Here is a 13,557-nt window from a genome sequence, read left to right as displayed (position 1 = left end):
TGGAGAGCACGCAGGGCAAACTGGGCCCGCCTGACAGCAAGCCTTCCTCTGGGAGACGGGTTACACACACACTCCAAATTTTGTAGTGTCACATTTAATCTGTAATGTGCATAGTAAATCACCTAAGCACAAAAAATGTCATATAAAACCAGTTATGGCTTATGATGCAAGTTACAAAGTCTGCTGGTTATCCGCACAGTTTTGAAAGCTCTTCATTTGCAAAGGGCAGCTTCTGTGACTCATTTGTCATCTTGCATCATTTTCTTTTTGCACTTTTGCCCTGCTCATTACATACATTAGATGGTTGTCTTGGGCATTAAAAAGTAAAAACCTGAGTGTTTCAGCTAGATTCATAGCATCTGTGAAAACACACTCTTTATAGGAGGCAGCATCACTAATCCATTGGAGTCCTGGGGACCATTCCAAACTTTTTCAGAGCAGAAAGAGATCCCCAAGCTCAAGCACAGATGTTTGAATGAATCTTTCAATACCAGGAAATCTTTGAATGAAAAATAAATAAATCACTGTTATTTCCAGTAAGAATCCAGTGCAAAGGCTCACTGACCCTTAACATATGCCAGGATACTGTATTGGCAGTAAAATATACCAGGCTTATTTTGAAGATAGGAAGAGGGGATGACAATTTCTGCACAGAAATTACTAAGAGGGCTAGGGATTAATTTAAAAAATTCTGATGCTCTTCTGAGTTTAAGGCTTAAAGCAGATGCTCCAGGTTTTCTGCCTTAACCTAGATTTGCTTAGTCAACTCATAAATCCTTCAGCAAGATAAAAGAACAGTTTCTAGGAAGTTGGTTTCTTTTTTGCTTCCTCTTCACAGGGACAAAGTCAGCTTGAGGTCAGCTCAGCTCAGATGACTTCTTGCTCCCAGGCATATCACTGAGACCTCTTTTTTTGTTTTAGACAATAAATTTAACATCTTGCTTGGACTGTCATAACTAAGCCATCACTTCTTGTCAGTCCTAGCAAGGAGCAGATTTCTCTTCTTCTAGAAACCCAGAATTCTTGTCTGAGTCAAGCCTTGTTATGTCCTGTACCAGAGAAGGCTGTTGTTTTACTGGTCTGGCCCAATGCAGCTCCAGCCTCGCTGCTATCAGTGGCTGTGCTGGCAGACTGGACACTGCCAGAACAAATAAGTCATGCATAATAAACACGGTCATGCATAAGCACACACAAACCTAGAGCCTAAGATGCAAGAATACCTCCAGGATCCTCTCTGCTTTTATGTATGTCTTCAAGAGAAATTTAACTCCAGTTATACACCACCAACAGATCACTTTGAGAAGCTGAGAAGCACAAAGGCATTAAACAATGTAATCAAATTGTTGAGTTACCAGATGAAGCAGTACAGATGTTTCCTATTATATAAGCATATATTTTCACAGATAACCAAGCAGAAAAACAATTGTTAACTGCTTGGTCTAAAACTACATGTGCATAAAAGCCAAAATTATAAAAAAGTCTTTTGACTATAACCTGGCTCTGCATTTGTCAGTGTTTGGTCATGACCTGCCTGATATTCCTCATCTGTTGACTTAATGTCATGAATCATTTGCGTCCCCCACTGGGCATTAAGTCACTTATATTGCATTTCTTGAATGTTCATATAGATGAGCTTTGTCTGCAAAAGAAGGAAAAAATAGGATAAACAGTGTATGTACTTTGAATTTTGTGCATCCTAGATCAGTTACAAAACAACTTCAATTATAAAAGAAAGCAGAAATAAAAAAATAGTCATGATATCTTTCAATTTAATCAGCTTTAAAATATCTTCTCAGATCAAACTGTAACCCACTTTTCTGAAAGCTTTTTTCTAAAGCAGGAGAAGATAGATCTGGGTGAGCATTATTCTTCAGCAATTGGTAGGTGCAGAAAAAAATAAAATGCACCACTTGCCTGAAAGAGCAGGCCTATTTCATGTAATAACCATTTCACTTTTCCTTTTTTTTGTTTTAATAAGAGTTTGGCTTTTCCAAGAAGCCCACTGCTATCCCACTAATGAAAAAAAAAAATCAAAATAGTCTTCCTGGATACATTAATAATGAGGAAAAAAAGGGTAATGTTTAGAAAACAGCTCTTTACATAAACACATAAGCATAGGAGACTGCAGAGCTTCTGTATATGGTACATCCTAGAGTTCTATATTATTCTGTATTTTCTAATGCATTGGAAAGCTCTTTTCTCAATTCCAAATGCCAGCAACTTCCACAATTACTCTTTCTTACTCCAGTACCTTAATCCCAAGATCTTGTCAATGGGAGATTTGCCAGCTGAGAGAAAGCAGAGTACTGCCTTACAAAAGTGAGCAAGAAGAAGAACGTGCTTTCCAGTATGACCAGGTCCCACCTCCAATGAGATGTCCATGGCTTTCAGTCCAGACAAGGTCGGGGCAAAAAGGACATACACACTTATGCTCCTAAAAGTAAATGGCTGGGTTGAAGCTTCCACACAAGAGGAAAGGCTGCCATTTTGCAATTAATATGAACTGGCATACAAACATCAAAACCAACTCCAATGACTCAGAGACGACCAGTAAATGAGAAGAGATTGAGACCAGAACGTTGGAGGGCCTGGCTAAGGACAGAAAGCATTCCTCACACTGCCTCAGCTGGCCCGTCCAGGCATCAGACAAGAAGAGAAAGGGGTTTGTTTGTTTGGGTTTTTTTGGGTTTTGTTTGTTTGTTTGTTTTGGTGGTTTTGGGTGGGTTGGTTGGTTGGTTGGTTGGTTGGTTGTGGGGTTTTTTTGGTTTTTTTTTGTTTTTTTGATAGAAGACCAGGGCAGCCCATTGTGTTTGCTGTATTTTCTCTGCAGAATAAAGATCTTCAGTCAGAATTGTTTTAATTGGACAATGTGAATGACAGGTCCAAATTTCTACACCAGTAAATTCTCAATGGATCCAACGCTTCTGATGATTAGCAGAGTGCTACCCTAAAAATGTCCGCATAGCCTTTGAGATAAGTCACTCATAATTGGGAACAGCACACCACCAGCCAGTTGTGAACCCAGAAGTGCATGCCCTTTCCTTAGCACAGTGCCCACAACCTGAGGCTGTAAAAATCACAGAATGATTAACCCCAAGATTACCAAGTCCAACCTTGGACTAGTCACCACCTTTTCAACGAGACCATGGCACTGAGTGCCACATCCACTTGTTTTTTGAACACCTCCACAGATGGTGACTCCTTGTATGCAGTCCATTCCAATGCTTAAGAACCCTTTCTGTAAAGAAAGTCTTCCTGATGTCCAACCTGAACCTCCCATGGTGAAGCTCAAAACCATTTCCTCTTGTCCTATTGGACTCATCCTCTAGTCACTTGGGAGGAGTGGCCAACCCCCCCCCAGCTACACCCCCCTTTCAGGCACTTGTAGAGAGAAAAAAATTTCCTCTGACTCTCCTTTACTCCAAGATGAGCAACCCCAGCTCCCTCAGTTGCGCCCTGCCGACTTGGGGGCCAGCTGGAGTTCACACATAATTACAAGAAACTGCAAATAACCTGAAAGTTTTAATTATCATGTTCCCTTTGCTAGCAGTGAAAACATAGTTTATATTGTGGGAGAAAATATTTCTATATTGTTTCTTATTTTTCATTATGACAATAACTGGCATGACACTATTGCTATATTCAACTGTTCATAATTAAAAACAGACACAGACATAGGAAGAAGATGCACAGAGCAAAAAAACATCTGTTACTTTTGGGAAAAAGGGGTAAAATCTGATTAGGTACAGTCTACTTGATTTTTTAATAAAGTTTACTAACCTTGTCAGAAAATATTTTCGTATATTACAAAAGAGAAAGAGCTTTGAGTGACAGATGCACTTAACAGTTTGCATATATATTTATATAGATACACACTCATGTCTTACAAGACACAGTAATTATGTAGGTGATCAGGAAAGTATTTACAGAAAGTAATGTTTACTAGTGCCTTTGGTGGACAGGTCTATTACACCTTATCTTGAAAATTATCTAGGGCAACTAAAGCCAAGCCTGTGTCCTAAATGGTGTATGTGACCCTGAGAATGCACTTTATGCCCCTCAGATATGAAAACAATCTGTAAAGAACTCATTGTAAATGGCTTTATGAATGGATCTGTATTTCACAGCACGTGAAATATTAAGATGTTAATTTAATAATCCTTTAACATACATTAGAATTTGTAAAGAAAAAATATTATTCTCCATATCCTATGTTATTTTCTACATATATTCTACACATAGAATTTTTTCTGTTCTAATGTCTCCCTAGGAGACATTAGAATTTACAGAGAAAAATCCTGTTTCCTAAAGCAAAGTATTCTCTACCAATCTGCTATCTGATATAATAGTCATGATATAATAATGTGATATAATAATTATCTGATATAATAATCAAGGCCAGGTTGGACAGGACTATGAGCAACCTGGTTTAGTGGAAGGTGTCCCTGTCCTTTCAACCCAAACCATTCTATGGTTCTATGATCACAATCTGCTAGAGATAGAAGTGTCAAATCATTGTAGCATGTATTAATCTATAATTTGTTAGAATACTAAAAAGCCAGTGTATTAAGTATGATATTAATGCATTAAGCAATAGCTGAGCAAAAATATAGGTGGTAGAGAGACAATCAGTTAGTTAGATTTGCCTCAGACACTACCTTATTACACCCTCTTTCAAAGTGTTTTCACGTGAGGCAGAAGAACAAACAACTTACATAGTGAAAACACGTCATTTCATACCGTGAAGAAGTTTTGCATTCCTCCTCTAGATGTGCTGCATACAAAACAAAGAGAAAATGTCCCTTTTGTAGACAGATGTGTATTTCTATTGGCCTTGCCAATGTGAAGTCTGCTGTGAGGCACAGTATTTATTTACACGCTAAAACACTGGGAAGAACCCGAGTTTCACTGTCAGTCCCAGGGTTTCCTCCATCAGAAAATAATCTGGGTTTAGACCAACCCATCTCCCCAGGCATAGAAGAGATGTACACATTGAAAATAGAAAATACTAATGAATAAGTTTGTATGGCAGAAATTACGACTGTTGATAAACATTAGTTCTTTAAATATTTATAAAATAAGGACTATTTTGCAAGGCAAATGAGGGATATTTACTTGTCTCTTCCTAAATAAAAAGAAAAACAAAATTAAAAAGTTGAATATTATGACACTGGAATCCCAGGGTAGATGCAAAATATTAGTGCAGCTTGTAGGAGATAAAAGAAAAACACAAATACCAATTATTTTTTGAGAAAAGTCCATGTCAAATAAGACTAAATTGCATGAAATCTTAAAGAATGAGTATGTATAGCACATTGGCAAGATCTTAGGCATTCCCTCATCAGGAAAAGGGAAAAGAATAAAGTATGCACAGGTTAAAAGAATAACAACGGCTCAGAAAAAAGAGCAAAAGTACCGCAGTCAGTCAGGTGGAGACAACATATTTGGCTGCCAAGAAAGCGAATCTATGGGCAGCACAACGCTGCTTCACATTTTAATCTTTTACAAACTTACCAGAGCATTTTGTGGGGATGATAAAAGCCACTGACCAGTGAAGCCATCCCAGCAGAGGCATTCCCTCATGCTTGGCAGCACTTTACTGCCTTTTCATCAGCTGGGGACCTGGGCCAGCAGCTGCCTGTGCCACAACTGTGCAAGGGCAGAAAGGTGTCCTGTGCTTTACATTTATATCAGAATTGGTGCCATTTAAGTAAGAAAGCTGATGACAGCTAGTGACAGTCTTTTATTGCTCACTTATACATTTTGCCCATATGTAAAATAAATATATAAATATACCATTTATCAGGGGTATCCAGATTCAGCAACACAGATCAGGAGATTACCTCGAGAATTACCTGAAGTGGCAAACTGCTGTTTTAAAGCCCAGTCGCTGTGCTTTCACGCTGCTTCCTTCCCAGTCTGACCACAAACACCAAATTACATGGCTATCAACTGAACAAAAAGCCGGCATTTTTCTTTATCTGTGGAAATGATGGAGGACCAAACAGACCACACAAAATTTATTGCCTCTTTCTCATACATCACCTTGTACAAGTGAGGTTGTCTTCCCTATTTTTTAAACCTGCTAAGCAGCTGCGATTTAATTTATTTACTTCTGACATCATTTTATAACACTGATCAAGCAACATTCCAGATCTTGGCAACAGTTTAAAAAGCCCAACAAAAAATACTTAGGAACCAGACCTCTGTCCAAGCTCAAATTGTCTCTCTAACCAGTTTGTGAGGTTCTTGACAAGGAGTAAAATGAAAGGACATGTTGCTGACACCATCACCCATGTTTAGGATCCACAAATGGAAGCTGTTGTACTTCACACCAGTAACAGCTCTAGTAGAAGATTTATGCAAAAGTAACAAAGAATAAAACAATACACTCTCCTGAAGCTTAGAGCCATAAGATATTCATTCTTTTACTAAATCCAAAAACTCACAAAATGCAGTCACTTAAAACTAGGGATTCACCACATAAGTATTTCGGTGACATTTCATTCCTGTTCTAAACACCTTCATCAGAAGTCAAGAGCTGACTACCAGACACCTGCAGTTTTCTGCAGCCATCTGTATCTGCCTCCTGCTTCACAGGGGATCTCTGGTAGTGTTTAACAGAAATATCAAAGGCAAACATAGCTGGAATGTTTTTGAGGGCAATCTTTGAACAGTAAAAGAAGAAAAGGACTCACTTTCTTCAGTTACCGGTTCCAGAAGATTACAAAGTGCCAACACATGGCATAACCAGTCTGTATTTTCCTGATTTAAATCACCCAATGAAAAGCCTGGAAACAACTATTGAAGGTTTTAACTCTTCTCCTTTTTTAATGAAACAGAAGACTGCTTCTCATCCCCATATACCAAGAGGTAAAAAACAAACAAACAAACAAACAAACACCCCCCACAAAACAAAAAAAACCAACTTTCTCAAAGAAATTAATGTCTTCAGCTTCTTACCTCTCTTGGAAAAGTCTGACATCAGTTATCTTCTCACTCATATCGTAGTAACCACTACATGATCCTAATCAATGCAGCTTATTATTTACCATGCAGCACCATTAAGTTATTTTATTTTTAATATTATAAATTATTGCCAGTTCAGGGCTTACTTATTGACATTTTATAGGTTGCTTGTTTAAATTTGATAACTCATTATAACAATGAGTTTTTTCTGCAACTTTGTAAGATAATTTAGGAAAAAAACCAAGCTGCCTTTCTTTCTGCTGACTGAGACCACGAATGCAAGGTCCTACAAATGTAACTAATAGAGCTTTAAAAAAACCCCAGTTGCACTCAGGAAAGGGCATAAAACAGGTACTCAAATGTCCTCTTTGTTTGCAGACTAATAGTTTAGCAAAAACTTCTGAGCTTAAAATCACAGGAGAGAGTTGAAACTTGTAAGTGACAAGAGAACAACGAGTAATTGCAATTAATTGTGAGAAGAGCAAAGCTGCCACTGTGGTCCCTGCAGGCATGAGGAGAGGAGGCAGAATTCAGCATGAGCTCCAGCCATGGAGCGCAGAGACCAAAGCAAACACACGCAAAGCAGCACACGTGAAGGTCACCAGATAACAGCCTGAATGATTAAACACAGCTAGAGCCCTTCCCAGCACCAGTCCCCAAGCAGCCTTGTCTTCCGACCATTTGTAGGTTTACTTGTGATGGTACAGCTATCTATTCCCCTAAATTTTGACACCAGCCACCTTCCCCACTGGATCAAACCTCTCAGATGTGAAACCACTGATGTCCTCCAAGACACAACAATAAACATGTCCATAGAAGAGTAACCCATGTACCCAGGGGCCGAGCTGACTCCTCACAGACCTCACTTTTGAAGTGTATAATAGAAACACCCACTCCTTTTGCCTCTTTCCTCAAGCAAATCTGGCACCACTGCCGTGAGCATGTAGTGAAACCTTGCATGAGCTGCTTCTGCTCCCATGCCAGCATGTATTTCTCCCTGCTGAAATCCCTTCTCCCAGGACCGGCACTTCGGGATGGCAGTGCAGTGAGGTTGCTCTTTAAGCTGGTGCTGTAAGGCTGATATTTACTCAAGGACTGAAGAAATGAGATTAGGCAGGCTAGTGCTGGTCTATAAAATTATGATGCATTAAGTGGTTTCCCTAATTTGTTATTTGGGATAAAAAGAAATTCTATTATGCATTACATTATATCCAACAATATACTTGTGAATTTATATACACACACCTTTATTGTGTAATATTTTAATAAACACATTAATCAATATCTCCTAATAATTAGAAACAACTTTTACAAAATTACCATTAGTGTCAGAATTCTTTCTGCACTTGTATCTTTTTTGACGATTATTAAAAAAACCAAAACCAAAACAAAAAAACAAAACAAAACAAAACAAACAACAACAACAAAAAAAAACACACAAAAAAAAATTCTTGGGGAGTGGGAGTTAAATGTTCATTTGGAAGAGAGGATCGAAGAGAATGAAGATGATTCACAAAATGACAAAAAATAAAGCAAACCAAAGCATTTCCTAAGGTGTTTTCCACATGCCCATTTTCCTTCTGTTTTGTTGTGAATCAAGCAACTTCATTGTCTGAAAATGCTGAATTTACAATACTCTAAAGCTTTAAATTATTAACTCAATATTTTATCCTAAACCATACAGCAGTGCAAAGGTGAAATTAATATTAAAAAAAAAGACTTGTCAATAGTTTTTTGGTTTGATTTTCTTCTCTCCCTATGAGAAATCAAGGTTGAGATTTAGGGGTTGCTTTAAGAATTTTTTTTTTTTTTTCTTAGCAATCCGTTCCAATTCCCCTCATATTCATTTAGAGTTATCTAAACTTTTTTAAAAAAACCTCTTTTTTTAACATTTTAAGAAAAATTCTAAATGTCTCAGTTTAGGTATTTAGAACATCAACTGCCTTTCAAAAGTAAGAATATTCATTATTTGGTTAACACATTCTGAGGTTTGAAGCCTTTCAACAGGACAAGAGGACACAGACTCAAGTCATACCAGGTTGGACATCAGGAAGAAGTTTTTGTCTCACACAGGCATCAAGGATTAGAATGGGCTGCTCAGGAAGGCAGTGGAGGAGTCGCTGTCCCTGGAAGCACTGAAGAAACAACTGGATGTGACACTTAGAGGTACGACCTAGTTGACAAACCAGTCAACTAGCCGTGATGTTCATCAACTAGCCATGGTGTTCAGTCAAAGACTGGACTCAAAGTCCTTTCCAGCTTTAATAATTCTATGACTCTATGGCCCAAATAAAGGAAATGCATAAGAGGAAGAGTAAAGTGAATCATAGGCAGCAGCTATAAAGAACATAAGATGTCTTCATGGCATGCTCTGCCCAAAAAAAGCAAAACACTGCACAAATGTATCCAATATTGCACTCAAAATATTGCTTAAATCATTACTATTATTAATGAGATAAGAATTAACACGTTAGAGAACTGAAAAATTGAAGCTGACTTAATGGCCACTTAGGCAACATTTTTTCTTCTTGTTTAGAAACAAAAGCTTGATTTACAACACAGCAGCCATGCTCTGCTCTGCAGCCCAGATGATTCATTTCCTCACAAACCTTTCTGCTGCAGTCAGTATTGTATCATCAGAATGCCACATGCAAGCTCTAGCCATGCACATCCAGTCATAGTTCTACAGTATAAAAGTACTTAGAATTTATGGAACATATCTTTTTCTCTATAGAAAACAAATATTAAATAATACTAATTATTATAGCTCTGCAACTAAAGCAGGGTCAAACTTAAGAATAACACCTAACAGATACATAACAGGAAAAGGCAACAGTGCTACTAATGTGGGGAACTTGCATTAGCAGTTTACATGTGGTAAAAGTAATGAACGAAAATTTGTAAAAGCTACACAATAATCACAGTCATCATCAACAGCAGAGTCCATAGTACCATGTGTAAAGGACTCATTGAATATGCATAACAGAGAGTTCTTCCTTTTGTGGATTTACTCCTGGACACCTGTGACTCCGTCATGCATTACAGAGTACTGCTTTTCTTGCCATGGGCAATAAAGTTTTGCTTAAAAAAATGCAGGTGACAAATTTATATGCATTTTAGTTGTGTGCCTGGGTAAAACTGAGTCTGGTCCCTGGGAGAAATGGAGTTAGACACCTGTGGTCAGTTGAGCCCACACCACAGATGAGTAGTAACACAAGAGTGTAAATCTCAGAGAGTCAAAGGTTCCCAAAGTTCAAAAACATTCAGTGAGACAGACTGGACATGGGGCCAAAAAACCTCGAAGGGAAGGGTCAACACTGCTGAGCACACTGGAGGCAAGGAGGATGTTTTTGACCCACCTGACAGAAGTAAAGCCACATATGAGATTAGAGCAAAAATGTGGTCACTAATATTTAGTGTGCAATTTAAAATATCTACGCTTGCTTTTTTGAGACTACTTAATGCTATGTAGTTATTGACACAATTAAAATGCAACAGTTAACTGCAGTTAGTTATGATGTTCAGCAATTCTATTATTGGATTTGATTAAAATTATTACAATTAGCTACAGCCTCTAACTGAGGCACATACAAAGTGAAGGACATGGAATTTAGGACCACATGAACAGGTTAGTTCAAGGGATGCAGAGGTACACAGAAAATCCGTGGAGTTGGAAAGTCACTACAGCAACAACTGGAGTTTATTCAAGGTATATAGCCTTACATGCACATTCATGTACTCCATGTACATATCAGAGACTCATAGAATTTGGGTAGAAAAGGACCTTAAAGATCACCTGGTTCTAACCCCTCTGCCATGGGCAAAGGCACCTTCCACTAGAACAGGTTGCTCAGAGACCCATCTGAACTGACCTTGAACACTTTCAGGGCTGGAGCATCCACAACCTCTCTGGGTAACCTGTTCCAGTGCTTCACCACCCTCACAGTAAAGATTTTTTTTCTAGTATCTAGTTTAACCTACTCTCAGTTTGAAGCCATTCCCCATTTTCCTATCACTACATGCTCTTGTAAGAAGTCCCTCTCCACCTTTCTTGTAGGTTTCCTTCAGGTGCTGGAAAGTCACAATTAGGTCTCCCCAAAGCCACCTCTTCTCCAGGATGAACAATCCTAATTCTCTCAGCCTTTCCTTGTATAAGAGGTGCTCCCTCCCTCTACTAATCTTGGTGGCCCTCCTCTAATAGGCTGATGTCCTTCCTGTGTTGGGGACCCCAGAGTCGGATGCAGTGTTCCAGATGGGTCTCACCAGAGCAGAGGGGCAGAATCCCCTCCCTTTCCTGCTGCCCACTCTGCTTTGGATGCACTCTGCACTCTGCACAGGACACATTTGGCTTTCTGGGCTGTGAGTGCCCATGGCTGGGTCATGTCCAGCCTCTCACCCACCAGTACTCCCAAGTCCCTCTCGGCCGGGCTGCTCTGGATCTGTTCATCCCCAGCCTGTGTTGATACCCAGGGGTTCTGCTGACCCAGGTGCAGCACCTTGTACTTGGGCGTGTTAAATTGTGTGATTTCCATGAGCCCCCTTGGACTGTCCTGGTCCCTTTGGACTGCATCCTATCCTCCAGGCGTGTCAACAGCAACACTAAGCTTGGTGTCATCTGCAGATTTACTGGGACTGCATTCAATCCTATAATCTATATCCATCAGGACTCTGGATGAAATGGTCCAACACATTTCTTATTCATCTAGCACTCTCCCCATCAAATCCATCTCTTCCTGTGTCTAGATGTTGTGAGGGATCCTGTCAAAGGCTTTAAGAAGTCCAGATATGAAAACAAACCTTTCAGAAAAAAAAATCCCCTTTGACTGCAGTAGTAGTGAAGGTGGTAGGAGACCGGAGGAATGACTGACTGGTTCAAAACAGTTGGGAAGTGGGAAGTGCTGGGGGACAAGGTGAGTTCTGTGAACGTGGAAAGATGCACTGCTCTACACCCTGACCCCACTGAGCCTTAGTCAACCTCTGGTCTGGTCCAAAATGATGGCCTGACCTCAGAGCCTGTGGTGAGCCCCAAAGTGGTGCCAACCACATCTGGGAAACACTAAAGTGCAGGCCTGGGGGAATGCCCAGCAGACCAGAGCAGAAAAAAGGACAGCAACATGTGTGCTGAGTTGGCCCACTCCACTGGATCCTAGGGTGGTCATTATATACCTTTCTTTCTTTCTTCTCAAAATATATTGGAAACGGGACTAAAAAATTCCAGTCAATGCCTTAGTAAGTGCCTTGTTGTGTCTGGATAAGTTATAGTTCACCAAGTTAAAGTTTGCTAAGTGTGTGTAGTACTCTGTCTGGATGTTGTTTTAAAATTTGCCAAGTACATGATTCCACCTGAAAGTTCTAAAATTTGCAAGTAAAATTTTGTGGTTCAAATTCCCAGAGAATTTTGTTCTTTCTCCAATGCATCACCCAGAATGAATCAAACTACTTTTCACTAAACTTACTGAGTGGGGCAGGGCATTACAAAGGTGATTTCTCAAACCAGACAAGCTGCTATTTGTAAATAAACACACTGCAGGTAAAATCAGGCAAAATGCAGTCTAGCAGCTAATGCCACTGTCACAATTCTGCTTGACTAACAAAAGCATTCGACATCTTGTCAGAGTCACAAATGGGTCTTCAGCTTCTCTTTCACACTGAAAATATAGAACAGTCCCACAAAAACACCTGGGCTGAGAAAGAATTTCTTCGGTGACCCTTCTGGCTTACAGCCCATCTGCCTCTTACTGTTGCAGCCTCTGTCTGGAAAGGCTCCTGAAGAGTACCAGGAATGGGGAACTTAGGGCATTGGGAATCAATCCTTTAACTGCTGGAAAGGGTGTTCCAGCAGGCAGGTACATGAGGGGACGTAACCTTGGGCCAAAAGGAGCCCTCACTTCACATCTCAAGTAACGGTTGTGTCCTGCAAATCTTACCTACATTGTTTTTTTCCGGCCTCCTATCCAAGGAAACACAATAACCCGAAGCACACAGTTTGTCAGATATCAGGTGTTGGTATCAGGCTACCAGATCCCAGTAACTCGTGACAGTGTTCAGCAGGCTGTGTGGGTGGCTGAAAGATTAATCTACTTGCCAGAAAAAACAGAGCAGGGCTCTTTAGTACAACCCACCCTTGTGCTGTCAACAGGGGATGTTGGAACAGGGTGGTTGGGAAGAACATCAAAACCCACATGTATGAGCTGAGGGTGTCTGTCCTTCCTCCAAACACGAGCAGCGGATGAAGCAATGACTGCCAAAGCTTCAGGGCTGAGAGCACTGAAGTATGGCACTGCTCATCATCATAGCCCCCAGATGGGCCGGCGTAGGCTACTGCAAAGTATCTACCGAGCTTGCAACAGGATACAGAAAGGATAAAAAATCAGTTTGCTTTTTCCTTTTTTTTTCTTAGCGATTTACAACTCTGACAGTTCTGTGACATTCCAGCACTTCCTTTCTTTCACTTGCAAACTTGTCAATCTCAAAATAAAAAAAAATAAAACAAACAAACAAACAAACAAAAAAAAAAAAAAAAAAAAAAAAAAAAAAAAAAAAACAAGAAAACCAAAATAAATTGAAAAAAATGCTTCTTTTACATCT

At 39.6% G+C, this 13,557-nt stretch overlaps 1 protein-coding gene across 4 annotated transcripts in view; it reads right to left on the bottom strand.

The window, feature by feature from the left end:
- The window catches only part of CRACD (capping protein inhibiting regulator of actin dynamics), a 137,299-nt gene that overhangs the window by 117,991 nt on the left and 5,751 nt on the right, over positions 1–13,557 (bottom strand). Inside the window, exon 1 of one of the 4 annotated variants that reach the window (XM_040064057.1) lies at positions 5,856–5,976. The exons of the other annotated variants lie outside the window; for them this stretch is intronic. The gene's annotated coding sequence lies outside the window, so the exon portion shown is untranslated. Of the gene's footprint in view, positions 1–5,855; positions 5,977–13,557 lie in introns of those variants that run through there. 4 annotated transcript variants of the gene reach the window in all.

This window comes from Hirundo rustica, chromosome 5, assembly GCF_015227805.2.
Source record: "Hirundo rustica isolate bHirRus1 chromosome 5, bHirRus1.pri.v3, whole genome shotgun sequence".
Taxonomy (NCBI): domain Eukaryota; kingdom Metazoa; phylum Chordata; class Aves; order Passeriformes; family Hirundinidae; genus Hirundo; species Hirundo rustica.
The sequence above is the reverse complement of the archived record's forward strand: the minus strand, read 5'-3'. Positions and strand labels throughout refer to the sequence as shown.